The sequence below is a fragment of the Ambystoma mexicanum genome, chromosome 6p (genome assembly GCF_040938575.1).
Source record: "Ambystoma mexicanum isolate Mex_15411 chromosome 6p, UKY_AmexF1_1, whole genome shotgun sequence".
NCBI lineage: Eukaryota > Metazoa > Chordata > Amphibia > Caudata > Ambystomatidae > Ambystoma > Ambystoma mexicanum.
This window is the reverse complement of record NC_090935.1, coordinates 760872445-760891030: the sequence shown is the minus strand read 5'-3', so window position 1 is coordinate 760891030 and position 18586 is coordinate 760872445. Positions and strand designations below refer to the sequence as shown.

The 18586-nt window shown below is 48.7% G+C and overlaps 1 protein-coding gene across 4 annotated transcripts in view; it reads left to right on the top strand.

Moving 5' to 3' along the window:
• The window catches only part of ARB2A (ARB2 cotranscriptional regulator A), a 2893216-nt gene that overhangs the window by 1244770 nt on the left and 1629860 nt on the right, over positions 1-18586 (top strand). The window lies entirely within an intron of this gene.

The following is an 18586-nucleotide window of genomic DNA, read 5'->3' as shown; positions in this document are numbered from 1 at the left end:
CTAGACGTGTTCTGTTAAAGGGAAGTTTAAGTTTGTTGAGAAGGGAATCCCAGTTTAGAGGACCCAGTTGGAAAGTAACGAACGTTAAGTTAGCGGTTATTGTTTGCTTAGATGGGTATCCCAAAAGAGGTACCCAGTTACGGTTACAAGGGTTACAGACCAGGCCCAACCGCTGCAGGTCCATCTCGAGGTTAGCTGAAGCCACCCGCAATCAAGGCATAGACCATGGCTGACAAAATTAGAATAATGTCCTGGAATGTCCGGGGTCTAAATAGTTATGTCAAGCAGCATCGCATCCTTTCCTTCATGAAGCGACACAAAATTAGTATCGCCCTCCTCCAAGAGACACACCTTAACGCACCCAAACTCGCCGCGCTGGCCAAAGCCTGGAGAGGAACCTGTGTTGGCACCACGTTCTCCTCATACGCAAGAGGAGTCTTGATTTGGATTGCGCCATCCGTCCCCATTGCCCTAACGCACACCAAAACAGATAACGAAGGCAGAATGGCCCTGATACAAGGCACCATAGAAGGAAAAGACCTGTGCCTAATCTGCACTTACGCCCCCAATCATAACGCCACCGTCTTTTTCCATTCACTATATGCTCGCCTGAGCCCTTACAGGGAAGGCCTAATACTATGGGGAGGTGACCACAATTGCACCCTAGACCCGCGCATAGACAGAGCAGATAGCAAACACTCCCACCCCTCCCCCCCAGCCAAAGTACTCAACGCCCTAACACAGCAACTCGCCCTGAAAGATTTGTGGAGAACACAACACCCTGACGCCAGAGCTTACTCCTTTGACACCCTTTTTGTCAGCGAGGAACACCTGCCCCACTTTGAGCACACCCAATACTTAGCTAGGGTGCTTTCTGATCACTCACCGCTGATCACCACAGGGTCCCTGACAACCCCTAGACCCCCTGTCCCAACATGGAGGCTCAGAAGTGAGGCGCTCCTCGACAAACCCTTTAATGAACAAATACGACAGATTACAACGAACTACTGGCAAACTAACATCGATAGTGTCCAACATATAAGCACAGCGTGGGAGGCATACAAAGTGGTAATAAGGGGTGAAATGATAGCTGCCACGGGAGGAGCCCAAAAGCACATCACATCCCTACTTGAGCGCACCGAAACTGAGTTGAAGGACCTGGAATCTGCACCATCCCCTGACCCCTCCCACTTACATAAAGTGATCGAACTCAAACAGGCGTGTCTAAAACACTGGGAGACACTAGGGAAGCTAAGTCACGCGAAATACACCGAAAGAAACCACGCTCTAGGTGACAAACCCGGCAAACTACTAGCGTGGCTATATAAACGTGAGACCCCTAAAACACCCATCTGCCTACTCCGAGGCGAGGAAGGCCAGAACATCCACACGCAAGCCGAGATTAATCTAGCGTTCCAAAGGTATTATCAGGCCCTATATTCCGACCCCACCCCCCCAGGGACACGGACATAGAGGATGCCCTCGACTGTATCAGGCTACCACACCTGGACGAGCATGTAACCGAGGCCCTAGATAACCCCATCACACCTGAAGAGGTCATGGCCACCATTAGATCAATACCCACGGGGAAAACACCAGGACCCGACGGGCTCCCCGGGGAGTTTTATAAGAACTACGAAGATATATTGGCCCCCTTGCTATCCCAGGTATACAATGAGGCATACAAATTAGGCCACCTCCCCGACACCATGAACGAAGCGGTCATCATCCCCCTGCTGAAGCCTAACAAAGATAGCCTGGACTGCGGTGCATACAGGCCCTTATCCATGCTCAATGTAGACTATAAGATACTAACGGCATTGCTAGCAAAGAGACTACAGGCGGCCATCCCACATTTGATACACAGAGACCAAACCGGGTATGTGCATGGACGGTCCATCACTGAGAACTTACGGAAACTACACCACGTCATACACAGCACGGACAACAAGCCTGATAGGAGTGCAGTGGTGTCCCTCGACGCCACTAAAGCGTTCGACTCGGTCAGGTGGAAATGGCTCTATGCCACCATGACCAAGATGGGAATCGGGCCCACCTTCTTAAACTGGGTCAAGCTCACCTATGCACACCCCACCGCCAGAGTCCGAACCAACAACACCTTCTCAGATAAATGGTGCCTCTCCAGAGGAACCAGGCAAGGGTGCCCCCTATCCCCCTTACTCTACATTCTGGCCATTGAACCAGTGGCAGCATACCTTAGGCTCGAATACGGAGATGGGGGCATAACAATAAACGGAGTGTCCCACTTGGTGTCCATGTACGCGGACGATATGCTTCTCTACCTGAAAGACCCCGAGCACATGTTACCATACATACTTGAGACCCTAGAAGGATTCTCTAGATGCACGGGGATCCTAATTAACCAGGATAAATCCTGCCTATACCCCTTGGCAGCCCTAAGCAATACCAGGAAAGAAAACCTCCCCCCATTGGCACTCCGGTGGGAACCCACCACATTCAAATACCTGGGCATCAACATCCACCGCGACCCCAAAACAGAGCACATGATAAACACAGTACGGGCTAAGGAGGGCCTAGCCAAATCAATCGACTTCTGGAGCAAGCTGCCCCTTTCGGTGGCTGGTAGAGCGGGGCTACTCAAAATGGTGGCACTACCGCGACTGCTGTACTACTTCACCAATGTCCCGTTCTGCATCCCACCACAATTCTTCAAAGAACTTAACAAACTCTGTCGAAAATTCCTATGGCACGGGGGGCGATGCAGAGTAGCCCTAGAAACCACACAAAGACCGTATGACAAAGGAGGCCTCAAAATCCCCAACTTTGAGCTCTATTATCTGGCGGCCCAACTGAAACATGTAATACAATGGATGGCGGATGATGCCACCACAGACACCCACCTACTACAACCCAGAAACTCCCCGTGGCTGCTTAGAGACTTACTCTGGACTGAGCCGGAAAGGAGTCATCGAGACACATACCTAATTCACCTGGGCATCCGTACCTGGAAGAGGGCCTGCAGAATCGCCAATCTGGCAGACCCCTACTCCCCACAAATTCCAATAGTCGCAATGATGTCACACAGACCAGAAGACCTGAAAGTGATCCGGAACATATGGGAACCCCTGGGCATAGCCACCCTGGGAGACCTGGTAGACGACCGAGGCATTCTCAGTTTCACCGAACTGCAAGAGGCTACGGGAATGCCGCCCGGTCAATTCCTCATACACGGGGCAGTAGCGAACAAACTCACAAAACGATGGCCAGAGATAGAGACCCTTGACACCGGATATGAACCCATCGAGAACCTGTTAAGCGCGGCGGAGGGAGGCCACGAAACCTCGAGGCTCTACGAAACCCTACTAAACTGTGCCACGCAACAAAGTCTCAAGAGTAGAGATAAGTGGGAACTCGAACTCGGCGAGAGATTCGAGGACAAAGAGTGGGATGCAGTGATGCGCTACCACAAGAAAGTTTCCCGGAACGCACGGTTCCAGCTTATACAATTTTACATTATTCATAGGGCTTACCTCACCCCACGAGTCATCTCCAGATTCAACGACACGAGCGCCGCAACTTGCCCCAAATGCCTGGATCCCTCTGCGGGAATGACCCACATGTTCTGGGGATGCCCGGCAATCCAAACATTCTGGTCACAGATCCAAACCAGGGCAGCTAATGCGGATATAACGCTGGACGTGCAATCCCCCAAAGCCTGCATCCTGGGCCGATACCCCAGGAACAAAAAAAACAGGGCACTGAACAGACTCAAAGACCTCATGTACATTTTAGCAAAAAGAAGAATTGCTATGGCCTGGAAAAGCCCCAGGGCACCCGGGGTGGCGTTGTGGTGGGAGGACCTACACAGATGGACCACAGCCGAGACGGGAGCATGGGAACTGGCGCAAAGACACCAGAAAATCGACACCTCAGACGATCTACTGCAGTGGGTGGCTCTTACGGTATCCCTGTTCCACCCCAAGGAGGGCAGCTCCACTGAAGGAGACATAGACAGCGCAAACTGACCTGGAGGCGCAAGACTGCAGCGTGTGGTTATGGGCTTGGTCGGGGGGGAGGTGGGAAGGAAATGAATCAATCCTCCATGGGTTAAGAGGATACTATGTTTGTATGTTCTTATTGTTAAGAAAATAATAAAAGAAATTTAAAAAAAAAAAAAAAATGTTTGTAACATTAGTTGACAATGAAGTAATTTGGTCACCGCAACGGTTTTCTGTGTTATTCGGCATAGTGATTTTCACAGCTGTTGTACCAGGTGGCAAAGAGATTCACCTGCGGATGACCCCATTTGTCGAAGATCCCCTGAAGGACCTGATTGTTCAATTGCCATTCGTAATTGTCCGCATCCAACCTGCTGAGCCTGTCTGCCTCCAGGTTTGACTCCCCCGGGAGGTGGATCGCTGTCAAGTGTATGTTGTTCACCAGGGCCCACTACCAAATGTTGACTGCTAAAGTGCAAAGGGGAAAGAGACCTGGTGCCTCCCTGCTTGTTGATGTAATACATGCTGGTGGAGCTGTCCGTTTGAATGAGAACCGCCTTGCCACTGATCATAGGGAGGAAGGCCTTGAGAGCGAGCCAGATGGCCATCAACTCATGCCAGTTGATGTGGGCCTCCTGCTCCAGATGGGACCAAACCCCCTGGACACTCTGGCTGTCCAGGGTAGCCCCCCAGCCCTCTAGGGATGAGTCCGTAGTGATGGTAACCTGCAGTGCTGGCTGCTGGAAGGGCCTGCCTATCCGCAAGCTGTATTCCCTGTTCCACCAGACTAGGTCTTGGTGGAGATCAAGAGGGATGCTGACCAGCGCCGCCTGGGAACCCTTCTCCTGACTCCAGGAGGTTGAGAAGTGCAACTGTAAGCGCCTCATTTTGAGTCTCGAGTATGGCACTGCCAGGAGACAAGCTGCCATGAGGCCCAGATTGGTACCACCATGCCGAGGTCACTGCTCTGCTGAGAAAATGCCCAGTGGCCCTCTTGATAGCTGTGATCTTGTCCTCCGAGGGAAAAGTCTCTCGGAGCTTGTATCCCAGGTGAGGCCCAGGAATGTTAGAATCTGTGTAGGCTCAGCTCTGGCTTCTTGAGATTGATGGAAAATCCCAACTCGTGTAGAGTATTTATGAGGGTGCCGAGGTGTGCTGGAGTGCCTCTGGAGACCGTGCCCTGACAAAACAGTCATCTATGTATGGCCTGACGTGGGGACCTTGGGCCCTGAGGAGAGCTGCCCCTACGTTCATAAGTCTCGTAAATACCCTGGGGGCTGAATTGAGGCCAAAGGGTCGAACCTTGTGTTGGAAATGAAAGCCTGTGATCCTCGATCTTAGAAAGGACCGATGGGGTTGCCGGATCTGGACGTGCAAGTATGCATCCTTCAGATCCAGGGAGCACATCCGGTCTCCCATGCATTGTGTCTCCACTATAAGCACTGGGGTAAACATTTTAAACTTTTGAAGAGGAAGGGAAAGGTTCAAGGAGGAAAAGTCCAGCACAACTCTCAAGCCCGCCTGGTTCTTCTTGTATATGGCAAAAATCTGTGGCTGGGACTTCTTCCACTGCCTGACTCTATACGAGTGATCGAATTTCCACCAACAGAGCTGCTGTCCTGATCTGTGGGAGCGAGCGGAGGGGAGTATAGAGGGGAAGGAGGGATCGGTAGGTGGTAGCCCATGGAAACTATCGAGAGGATCCAGGGGTCCACGAACCTCTTGTGCCAGTATGGGGAGTGAAGGGCAAGCCTGCCCTCCACCCACCCGAGACACGTGGACATGGGTGGGGCGTCTCATGCCTTTTTTCCGTCTGAGGCTTCGGCGGTGGTGGAGGACTGAAAAAAGCCCTTTTGCGCAGCTTTGTCTTGTTTGCGCCGGTGTTGGCTCGGAGACCTGTCTGGAAGCCCCGGAAACCACCAAAGGACCGACCCTTGTCTGACCACTACATCTGGCTGTAGGTTTTAGGGGTGGTCTTAGTGAGGATTGACAATGATTTAGCAGTCTGTGAACTGTTTTTCTTCATGTCCAGTTGCTCATTGCTGGTGGAATGGAACAGGTCGCTACCCTCAAAAACAAGATCCAGTGTGCGTTCCTAGACGTCCGGATTGAACTTCGTCGCCCGTAGCCAGGCCGTCCTTCTCATGTCCATAGCAATGCAAATAGCATGGCCTGAGGTGTCGATGTGACCCATTGTGATATGATAGGTTATTTATTACGCGCTTAAAACCCAGAGGTTTCTAAGTATCGAACCGGGGATGGTACCTGTGGTGCTCCTTGTCGTCTTGATTCCAAGGCAAGCACATTGCCCCTGAGCTATCCTCCCGAGACTCAATAATGTCCTGTGCTACAATCTTAGCCTCAGCCAGCCCCGCCTTAAAGCGTGCCTGGCTCTGTCCCAGAAGTTTTGGGAGGAAGTAGGCCATTTTGCACCAAAGCCTCTGATTGACAGCGGCGAGCATAGAGTGACAAAGATGAAGGGAAGTGTTGGAATAAATCTTCCAGGATCTTCTCCTCCTTACCCAGAAGTGCAGAGGCTGAGGTAGCCGAAGACGATTGTGCCTTGAAGTAGAGCAAAGCTGCGGCGATCACCGAGGAGTGTGGCTGAGGGTGTGCCGTCTGCAAGTGTGGATCCCCCTCCATCTGCCTGAACTTGGCGTTGAGGTGCCTGTTGGTAGGCTGCGCCGAGTGGGGTTTAAGCCATCCCTTCTTGGCTAGTGCCACTATGTCTTTTTGCATCGGGATCCGCGTTCTAGCCGAGGGGCGTAAAGTAAGGACCTCTGCTAGGACCCCCGCCTCTGGTTGTTCAACCTCCAGCTGAGGAAGCCCCAAGTTTTCGGCCAGTCAGGTGAGCCGCTCATGGTAGGCCTTGGTCGACGATGGTGTGTATGGCTCCTCCTCTTTGTCCATGTCCACCAAGTTGTCCTACTGATCTGGTGCAGTTGGAGGAGTGCTGGGCCTTGGTGGCCGTGGACTACTGACCGGGGCCGGCGGCTGTAGCGGAGGCTGCAGGGCCACCACAACTTTTGGAGGCGTGGTAGCTGGTGTGGCAGGAACTGACAAGGGCAGCTGGGGCTGCACCGTGGGCAGGGTTCGCTAGAACCACTGGCAGAGTGGCTGGGGGTCCCGGGGGCAGAACTGGCAGCAGCATGTCCCTGATCACATCCCTGAGGATGATGCCCATTTGTGGAGAACTCATGAGGGTCATGAACTTTTCAAAAAACCTGTTTTCACAGGCTGGTGGAGCACTTGCAGGTGCGGGCATGGGCAGAGACCTGGGCGCACTCAGACTTACTGTCTGCTGGGTGTATCTGCCCTGCGACAATGAAGGATATACCGTAGAGGCCACGTGTCCAGTGAAGACCGGTCCACCTGAAAACTTGTTCCCCTACCTGTTCCTCAAAGGGGGATGGTGTCGGGTGAGGCGCCATTTTTTCTGGCCTGGCGGCCATTTTGTCAGGCTGCGCGCCACGTGCCTGTGTTTTGGTGCTTGCCGCACTGGGCCTGTCCTCTTCAAAGACTTTTGGCAGTGGAGATTAAGGCCTGCCCTGCACCTCAGGCGGGTTTCTTTCGGCTGTGTCACCGGTAGTGCTGCGTAAAGAGGCCCCCTCACACATTTGTCCAGTGCTATGGCGTAGACCCGGTAAAAGAACCTTGTAGGTCTCTGTGATGTCACCAGTAGGGTCTCCTGGCCCCTCGGCCTCATGGCCGGTGGCTGTAGCAGCCTCAGTACCCACCCTGGTACAAGAACCTGAAAGTGTCACGGTCCATACCCCCAAACATCAGGTACAGACCACCCTGCCCAAGGCGTTGGGTCCCATGGGGGCCTTGAAGGCCCCTAGGAATCTTGCAGGGGCTTCCTGGATTTGGTCCTGGCGCCGTTGGCGCCAGGCTCATACTGCCATCACCAAAATGGCACGTTTCAGACCCAGAGAGGCACGTGCAAACGAATATGAGGCAGGGTGAAGGGATTATTTGCCGTGGGACTATTTGCTTGGGTGTGGTTGCTGGAACTACTTTTAGAAGACTATATAAGCCACACCCTTCATACAGAACACGCTTTGCGTTCTTCTGCACTCCTGCAGCGTAATGCTCACCGTGTCTGCAGCTCCAGACCAGCCATCAGCCACGCCTGTCTAGTGGTCTCGAGCTACCTGCAAAGAAGAGTGAGAAAGCAGAGCAGAACAAGATACTTACCAGTCTCTTCATCGCGGCCGCTCGGGAGTCCACGCTTCTTCAGAACTGAAAAGGAAAGAACATCAGATTAGCCTTGCAGACCACACGCTTTCATCGCAGTTCAGCGCGGCACTAATACTTACCAGCGAATCATCGGAACATCATCACTCAATCTCCGCTTCATCTTCCGATCTCCGCTCCGGGACTGCTGCATCTGTAAAACAGAAAGAAGACATCAGGTTAGCAGAGCAGTGGGAAGGCCTCATTCTGACTTATAATCCTTCACAAGGTAGCTCTCGCCTGTAGGCAGCAATCCTCACGGGCTCACAATTCTTCATCAAGCAGCCTTTGTTCAGGAGATTCTGTACCTGCAGAATCCAAAAGCAGCAGGTTAGTTGTGCAGAAAAAACAGTATCGGGTGGAAAGACTTTTGCATAGCACCGGCGCAAATCTTACCTTGGGACGCCAGCTACCAAGAACCTATGCACGAAGAGGGAATCTGTAAAGAAAGGTACAGAGTGAACTTTTGCAACTTGAACTCTTAGCTATCCATATCTCTGGAATAAGACTTAGCATAGAGTCACAGTTGTCTAGAACTTTCAATTGGATCAGTGAAGTAACTAGATCCTAGAACTATGACGTACCCCTGCGAACAGTGGCAGGACAGAGAGCCCGCTATTCGTAACTCAAAGGTGAGATATAGCGGGGGTGCAAGAGGACGCCACAGGAGGCGGGAGCCACCCTCATCCACATGGTTGGGTAACCTGTGATTTAACTTTCTAGGCAAGCCTGCTTTCATATCGGAGGGGAGTACAAGACACCACTCACCACCAGATCATCCAGCTCCGTTCGGCGCCCCTGTGGAGATCAGGTGAACGTAACAGAAAGGTCCCTCTTGCTGGTGCGCCTCCTAGGAAAGGAGTCGCCTTTACGTGGTGCAGATGAAAAAAGTGTCCCTACCTTGAGCCTGGGTTTGTGCTTGAAGAATTCCTTCAAGTCCTCTGGAGGCGACCTTCAGAAGAGCTCCCTCCACTGAGCTAGCCTGTTCTTCTGAGCTCGAGATGATAGTGCTTCAGAGGTAGTGAGGCAGAGAGTGTGGTGGTCAGAAGTGGGGAAGAGCCCCTTGCAGGCTGGACACCTGCTGAAGCCCACTGACGTCCACATGCGACGTGTAGGACCGTGGACCCGGAGGACAGAAGTATCGAACAAAGGCAAAAAAAATAAAGACAAAAGACACTTCTCTGGGGAAGAGCGCATGGAATTACTAGGCCAGAGGCCTAACCCAGGAGCGCTGGTGGAAACGGTCTGTTCCCGTCGATGCAGAAAAGAGGACTGAGCAGTGGTGCCGGTGGGTGTAACCAGGGTAGCGCATGCTCCCAGGGCCACGCCACCACATGCCTCTAAATTGAAAGGGGAAGATTTTTTTCTTGTGAAAAAGGTTCTGTCTTCCGTCATTAGCGAGGGACTCCCATACAGTATGGAGGAAAGGGGACGGCACATAGGAGTAAGATTTGCAGAATGTTGTGTACAAGCTCCTCGTTTCCTAGTGATAGCTCCAGGTCACTAGTTAATTCTGGATACCCAAGAGCTGCTTTTAGCTGCTGCTTTTTCAACCTTAATTTCGATCTCTAAACTGGCGTCAGGCAACTAAATCAGGAAAGCGGGTCTGTATCCCTGTTCCAAATTCCCCCTCATGTTACCTTGTCCTGCTTTGGGAAAGGCTTCTGCATTCAGTATTGTTTGGAAGAGGCATGTTTAAAGATATTTAAATATATATCCTCTCCTGCTACAGTGGTTGGAATCCTATCAACTCTCTGCTTTCAGATGCACTCACTTGCTTTTCTGTTTTCCAAAAGCTCCCTCTCCTTTCTATGTGTTTGAGCTTAAATACCTAGCAAACTCCACCCATAAGGGCAAGGTGAGTACAACTGATTACCATTGGCAAATATATTTGATTGGTCTCTAGACACAAGGGGAAATGACAGATATCGCACTCACTTCTTTCTTATTGGATCTTTTAAGAAGGTTGGATGCAGGAGCTATTTGTCTTCATTATTGGTTTAATTTCCTACTAAGCCCTCATCAACATCTTACAGCACTGCATTACAGGTTTTAGGCAGAATAATTCAAATTCTGTATAAGTACAGGTTGTTTATAGTCAAAGTTTCCTGTTTCTCCCACTATGCTTATATTGTCCTAATTCGCCCCATTTCTCCACAATGTGCCATTTTAAAATTTTGATTTATAATCATTTAGGTGGCATGTTTCCACATAATGGCAGTTATCTTCATATATGCAGCATAGGGCCTTGGGAGGCTAAGATATGGAATTTTGTATAATCTGCATTTTAAGCAGTAAGCTAAACTAAAATTAAGTTTAATTTATTTCAATCAGATCTTTATTACCTGCCACTCATTTGACTTATAATACGCACAGGAAATGTGTTCAATTAGGACTAGCTTTGAAAAACCCTTTTGCTGTGTGGAATGGATTTTAATTTCGAGGTCCGCTATACTTGAAGACGTGGGATTAATTGAAGAACTCAAGCTTTTGACGAGTGCATCAATTTTTGCTTTAGACAAACAGCATTCCAATTCCATGTTGACCCTTGACATGTAGATCCCGCTACAGCAAAGGAGCTTCAACAGATCGGTTTGCTTTTAATACACACATTCTTCCCCCGCTTGTCTGAACACATGGTGTCTTTCTTTAGAGAAATGGCTAATTTACAGAATACAAATGTTTTCAAGTTGCAAAGGAATCTACACTAGATGGCCCCACACTACCGAAAACCCCAAAGGAACGGGCCCAGCACACTGACGAACGAAACACATGAAGGGCTAGAGAACCCGGGCCCGCAATGGAAGAGAGGCTGATGACAGTAGAAGAATCACAATGAAAGGTAAAATAAGAGTGAAGACCGAACAGGTCCGGGTGGAGAGAGAAGGGGAGGGGGAATTTTTAACAAGCCCAGGAGTACCCTGGCGATTGGGACGCCGGGGGCACCAAGGTACCCAACGCTCCTGGGGGAACCCGGAGTAGGTGCAAAGACTCCTTGGTCCCGCCATCATGAGGGCAGAAACAAGTTCACAAGTTTTCGAGTTCACAATGTTTTCCTTTTGTTTTTGTTGGGAAATGTGGAGCTGGGATGGGCTTCAAGTTTGGGCTGCAACCACACACCGCTTAATCCACAACGCAAAAAGAGGGCACACAGATGACGAAATAGACCCCACGCGTGACCCATGGCTGAACTAACGATTGTATCCCTGAATGTACAGGGCCTAAACTCGCCAGTGAAACGACGAAGCATACTAACACGCTTGTCGGGGCTTCAAGCTGCAATCGTTTTCCTACAGGAAACACACCTGCTCTCCCCAGACGAGAAACGGATGGCCCACAAAACCTTTCCCAAACGATACTTCACCTCCAGGGGGGGGGGGGGTAAAACCAGAGGAGTTGCAATTCTACTTAATGCCAATTTACCGTTCAAGAAAAAGTCAGTATACAGGGACAAAGAGGGCAGATTTCTCCTACTCAAAGGGACCCTGCACGAACAGACATACACCCTGATAGCATTATACGGCCCAAATGATAGACCAGACACCTTCATAGGTAAAATCCTGCGAAACCTGAGTAGCCGATGCGAGGGACAAATCATTGTGGGGGGGAGATTTTAACTGCATAATGGACCCCACCCTCGACAAGACCCTCCCCCCCACGATGACGGGAACAGACAAGCATTAGATAAACTGTTCAGGGACCTAGAGGTAATAGAGACGTGGAGGTTTTTTCATAGCATAGAAAGGGAATACACCCACTACTCGCCAGTACACAGGGGCTACTCGAGGATTGACATGATCCTGATCTCGCCCACCCTCATCCCACAAGTAGAAGAGGTGCAAATAGGGGTACAGTACCTCACAGACCATGCCCCAATTATCTTAAAACTGGCCCCCATGAAAGAGACACCCCGCCCCCACAGGACCTGGAAACTGAACGAAATCATACTCAGAGACATAGCCCTTAGAGCCCATATGGAAACAGCGCTGGATAACTATTTTCGAGACAACACTAACAGGGAAACATACTGGGGGGTGATATGGGACGTAGGAAAAGCAGTCATGAGGCGGGAATTCATATCACAAACCACAGCATACACACGGGAAAGGAAGCTACTCAAACAGAAACTGGAACTAGAACTGAAGGAGGCGGAAACACAACACAAGGCCAAACAAACACCTAAAACAGTGAGGAACCTCCGGAAAGCGAGAGCCCAACTAGAAACCCACATGACAGATCACACCGCACAATCGATTCTACGCACTAACCAATCCTATTACGCACACAGCGGCAAGGCCAATAAATTCCTAGCAGCTAAACTCAATAAACAAAAAACACAAAACTATGTTGCCAGCCTCAAGAATCCTAAAGGGGGGATAAGCACATCGGAAGAGGCAAAGCTAAATATCATGGAAGAGTTCCACCGAGAACTCCTCGGGAAAGAGGACCTGTCCCCGCAGTTCCAACTAGATTACATGGCCAATATAACCCTCCCCCAGATAACGGTAGAAGATCATTTAAATCTCCAGGCCCCCATAAGACCCGAAGAAATAAGCAACGCCATAACGCACCTCCCACATAATAAAACACCTGGGCCAGACAGATTCGGGAATGGGTATTACAAAACCTTCAGGAACCAGTTACTGGGGCAGCTAACGAACCTTTTCAACTACATCAGGGAAACCGGGATAATCTACATGGGTAGATCAACCACAGTCCTCATCTTGAAGCCGGGAAAAGACCCCACAGACTGCACAAGTTACAGACCAATATCACTACTCAATAGCGATGCCAAACTATACGCAAAGATCCTAGCAAACAGGCTAGCGAAGGTTCTACCCCAAATAATCCACGAAGATCAAGCGGGTTTCATCATAGGGAGACACACAAAGGACAACATTAGACGGGCGGTGGATATTATAGAAGTAGGGAACAAAACAAAAATTCTCCATAGCGGCTCTGGACGCACGCAGGGCATTCGACAGCATAGACTGGGCATACCTGGAGCTAACCCTTAAAAAATACGGTTGTGACCCCACCTCTGCAAAGATGGCCCTTGCAAATTATAAACTTCCCTCCACCACATTCATAATCAATGGCAGATCCACCACGAACATACAAATCCGTAGAGGTTCATGGCAAGGATGCCCACTATCCCCCCTCATATTCGCAATGGCTATGGAGCCAGTGGCACAAACTATAAGACAGGACCGGGAAATAAAACGAGTACTAGCAGGAGGGGTAGAACATAAAGTAGCCCTATACGCGGATGATATCCTACTGTTCCTATGCGACACCGCCAAGTCACTACCCAGGGCCCTAGGAAGACTCCAGGAATTTGCTAAAGCATCAGGGTTCACCATTAACTTCACAAAATATAAAGCCCTTAACATAACTGAAGAAGAAACAATACCCCAAAGAATGTCAGCCCAGCACCCACTGACCTGGGAAACCAAGGCGATAGACTACTTAGGAGTCCAACTAACACGTGAATATAAACACCTATATGGGGAGAATATAGTCCCTCTGTGCAAACAACTAAAGGAGGACCTTCTGAGATGGGAAGCCCAAGAACTCTCATGGTTCACGCGTATAACCGCACTCAAGATGACCCTTCTACCTCGCCTCTTGTACGTAATTGGCTCTCTCCCGATAGAGGTCCCCTTCAAAACATGTAGGAAGTTACAGAAGGACATGGTGACCTTCGTATGGAACAGAAAGAAGCCAAGAATACAGAAAAAATTCTGACTAGACCACCCCTACTGGGAGGGCTGGGACTCCCCGACATCGAAAGATATGCACTGGCATCCCGGATAGCCCCCATGCTGAAATGGATGGGAGACACCCCCCACAAGGGATGGGTAGGAATAGAACAGGGAGAAACTAATATCCCGATTGGGACCCTACACGCTCTACGGTCGGGGACCAGAGAAGCAGAGGGACACCTACTGGACTCTACCCATTCCTCACTAAAAGCATGGGACACAGCTCTCAGAAAACACCACATAGCCCCTGGGTTGGGGCCCTTCACACCGGTGGCACATAACCAAGATTTCACCCCGGGTAAACAGGATAGTTTCTGGGCATGCTGGGGGCAGACACACCCGATCTTCCTCAAAGATCTGTAACACGAAGGGTCCCCATTACAATTTGAAGAATGCAAACGGAAATTCGGCATAGGAGAGAGCGAGAGATTTAAGTATATTCAAATCAGGCATTGGATCTCCCAGGGAGGGGTGAAGAAAGCCGCCACTAGGACTCCCATAAATCTCGAGCTCACACTGCAGGAAGGCCAGACCCGTAAAGCAATAACAAGGATATATAAGCTCCTGGACAAGGCGCGAATGGAGGACCGAATATCTTACAGGGATAACTGGGAGAGGGATCTGGGGACCCCTATCACGGAGGAGGAATGGGGCCAGATCTGGAAAAGGGCCCAGAAATCATCCAAATGCACCACAATCAAAGAGACATCATATAAACTATTCACAAGATGGTACCTAATCCCACACAGGTTAAACAAAATGAATCCAGCCTACCCTGCTAGCTGCTGGAGACAATGCGGCAACCGAGGGGATCTTTACCACATGTGGTGGACCTGCCCCAAGGCAGAAATATATTGGAAAGCGATACTGGGGCACATAAGAGAGATCACGGGGAAACAACTCCCACACGACCCAAAGGTGATACTCCTGGGGACCGCAGTCAAAGGCGTCTATGCAGAGACAGGCAACAACGCTACCCTGATTACTCAACTACTAAACGCAGCAAGAATAACTCTGGCCCAGGGATGGAAGAACCCCGAAGGCCCAATAGTCGCGTGTTGGTGGGTCAAGATATGGCACATTCTGGCGATGGAGAAAGTAGGGGCCCTAAAGGATAGCAAGTATCTGAAATTCAGGGCGGTGTGGGACCCATTCATAGACTATGTCACAGACAGGGAAGCTCACTTTCATAGACCTAACCTGCTGAGATTAATCTTGAACTAAGGCCTTTGACAAGGAGGAAACATGAGGGGGCCCAAGCCTCCAGTCAACACAGGCAGTCAAGGCCCGGGCTGTAACAAAACTGCCTAACGGTGGACGGATGTAGAACCATCCCAGCTGTGTTGTTTGTTTTTGTGTTTGTTTTTCACCTGGGGGGGGGGGTTAAAGGGGAAATATACTGAAGTTCGAGAGAAGAGGGGGCGGGGGAGTTGTAAATGTTAAAACTCGTGGACGTACTACAAATTTGAAAACGGACTGGGGGAAAAGAGGGACAAGAACAATATTAAGGTTTAAGTATACTGTTTCTTACCTGAATGCTTGTAAGTAAGACTCCATGAGAAGAAAATAAAGTTGGTTAAAAAAAAAGAATCAACTCTATCGCATTACCCTGATGACATTAGACATGATCATGTCAAGACAGAGTTGAAAACTGAACAACGGCTCTTGCTAAACAGGGCCTGAAATCAGTATAAGGATTAGATCCAAATGAAAAGAATTGTTTGTACTCTACTCTTCCATAATGTACATTTGATTTTGACCCAGGTATGACATATTTTAACTGTAGGTAGATAACAGTCAGCTATTCTGCATTGCAACCACATACAACTTTCCAATAGTTTGTGAAAAAACAAAGAGTGGGACAAAAAGCACAAGAGAAAGCCTCCTTCTGTGGTTTGCTTCTACAGATATGGGAGACTGTGAAAACCATTGTTATCTCAGTCAAGCTACTTGAGATGAAAGATGCATCTTTAATATGTGCAACAAACCTTAACAGAGGTTTCTACATGACATTGCTGATACAGTGATGACATTAGTGTCTGTCATTTTGACCTCAAAGCATCATTTCAAGCAACATCCAGCTACCTTAAATATTATAGCAGATTGCTTTTCATGTGTCTTCAAGTCATGACATTGAAGAATTACAATGTTTTAGAATGGGGCCAGTTGGTTGACCCAGGGGTTTCTCACTATTTGAGAGATTACACGTCAGCACGTCTTATAGTTCTTCATAGTTTCCAGTGTAAATGTAAATGCAACCTACTTTTATTATTTTTTAAGCAGTACATGTTCTGGGTCCTTTATACTAATGCATCGCATTTTGGAGATCTATGCAGCATCTTTCCATCCCTTTCTTTTTTTCTTTGTGTCATTTGGATATCGCCACGCTGATATGTAAGAGATTTCCCAGATGTATCTGTTGCTCTGGACTTCATTCTGTAGAATACTTTGAATGTTGGCCCGTCACATTTTACTCAGTAAACCCAGGGAAAGTTAAACTACTTATTCTGCCTGCCGAATAGGCTCTGGTGGTATCTGTGCCGAGCTCATGTAGTGGGGTTTAATGATAGCCCCAGCACGACAAGAGAAAAGGCTAGGTTAAGCCTTACTGTGAAATACATTGGTCTAATGGGAAAAACAAACTGAAATATACATGGCAGCCCAAACCTTAACACACCAAAAGGGCCTGGTGAGTGAAAATATGTGTCTTGCTGAAGTGATCCAATGAACAGTGTATCATGGAACATATGTGTCTTGCTGAATATAACACTATACTTTTCAACACAGAAACTGACATCATTTTCAATGAAAATGCCCATGGTCAATGACCAAAATGAACAACAGTGCTTCACTTTCAGTTCCTCAGTGAAAAACAAATGCTGTGTGCAAATGAAAAGAGCGAAAACTGCAATGTCCCGAAGTGTTGCAAATATAAAAGAACATGTGGAGAAAAGTGTTCAGATGCCAAAATGAACATTTTATAATATACATTATAAGGAAGGCCTGAACAGTTGTAGCAAGATGCAAGAATATAAGGCTTCATATGGAAAATAAATGCCCTCATTTAAGAGTGTATTTACTTTCAGATGCAACACGTGAATCTCTTCTGAGGCCAAGACAGACAAAGGCTTCTGGTTATTGGGCAGAATTTGCAATGGGCCTTCCCCCCCATTGCAGATCTGGTGGGCTCCTTATCTGGAAGGGAGTTCTCTTTGATGTTCCTGTATGCTAGATTGCTGCATGGCCAGATCAACACAGAACCAGCCCTGAGTGAATGAAAATGCTTACAAAAAATTACCTTAGATCTGAATTGTGGTCAACTCAAGATTACAAGGAGGCAGGATGAGACTCTCCACAGCCCATCAACTCTCAAAGAACAAAAGGCTAATGGCTTTTACCCCAGCCTTAAATCAACATTCAGCCCCAGAGACTGTAGATGCAGAGAACCATGTGGTTTCAAGGAAAGGTAGAAGTAAAACTACAGTTTACCCATGTTCAATATATGGTCATTGACTTACATTACAAATGTAATTGTATTCCATAACTTTGAGACTGTGATACTTACAGACGTGGGTCAGATCTCATTAGAAAGCTGCTGTCAATGTGATGGTGCGATGTTAATATTATAACCCTGTGACAATCCAAAAAGTGTTGTAGCTTCCCCAGAAACGTCCTGAATCTGAAAGTTGGGGAGCCAATGGTTGGTCTAATTAGTTATTGTATTATGAAGTTTCATATTTCCATCTGTTAGTTTTTGAATAAAGGGCGAACCCCCCCCCCCCAAAAAATAATCTATAATTGCCTGACCATTGTATTAGGACAGGTCATGTATACAGCTCGGATGTTAGTTCGTTTTCTCTCACAATGGTCTGTCCATGAGAAAGTGTTTGTGTCGGAAAAGGGGCGAGTGTTGAGTTCCTAAGTATCCTACCTGGAAGGATGGGGAAAAGGTGTTACAGGGAAGGGGAAACCGCAACCGCGTCTCGCCGTCCAGTGTCCCACTTCCACTCCCCCGAAGACCCCTCCTCCAGATGATCCACGCACACTGGTCCACCCACAGGAACTGGATCCAAAACCGATGGCCGTATCCTGGCCATCTGGATGACAGATCCCCGGGGACTAGCGGGTGAGACACCTTCAGGTTTCTCACAGCTCCTGCTGCATATTGACTACCGCGAGTTAAACCAGATAACAAACAAGAAACAATACCTGCTTCTTCCTGACCTTATTGAGCATGTTTGAGACATCTTCTTTTTCACTAAACTGTGTTTACGAGGAGCCTATGATCTGATATGGATCTGAAAAGGGGGCAAGTGGAAGACCACTTTCAAGAATAGGAATGGGCACTTTGAGTATAATATCATGCCTTTAGCCCTCTCTAATGCTCCTGCAGACATTTAACACTTAATCACTGATGTGTTACATGATGACATTAGTATTTATTTAGATGCGAATCTGGATGATATATTCAGCTACTCTCACAACAAACGAGACTAAGTCCACCACGTACAGGCAGTACTCCACCATTTGCGTAAAGGTAGTCTTTATGTGAATTTGAAAAGTGCCAGTTCCAAATGAAGTAATCTGAGTTCTTGGGCTATCTGC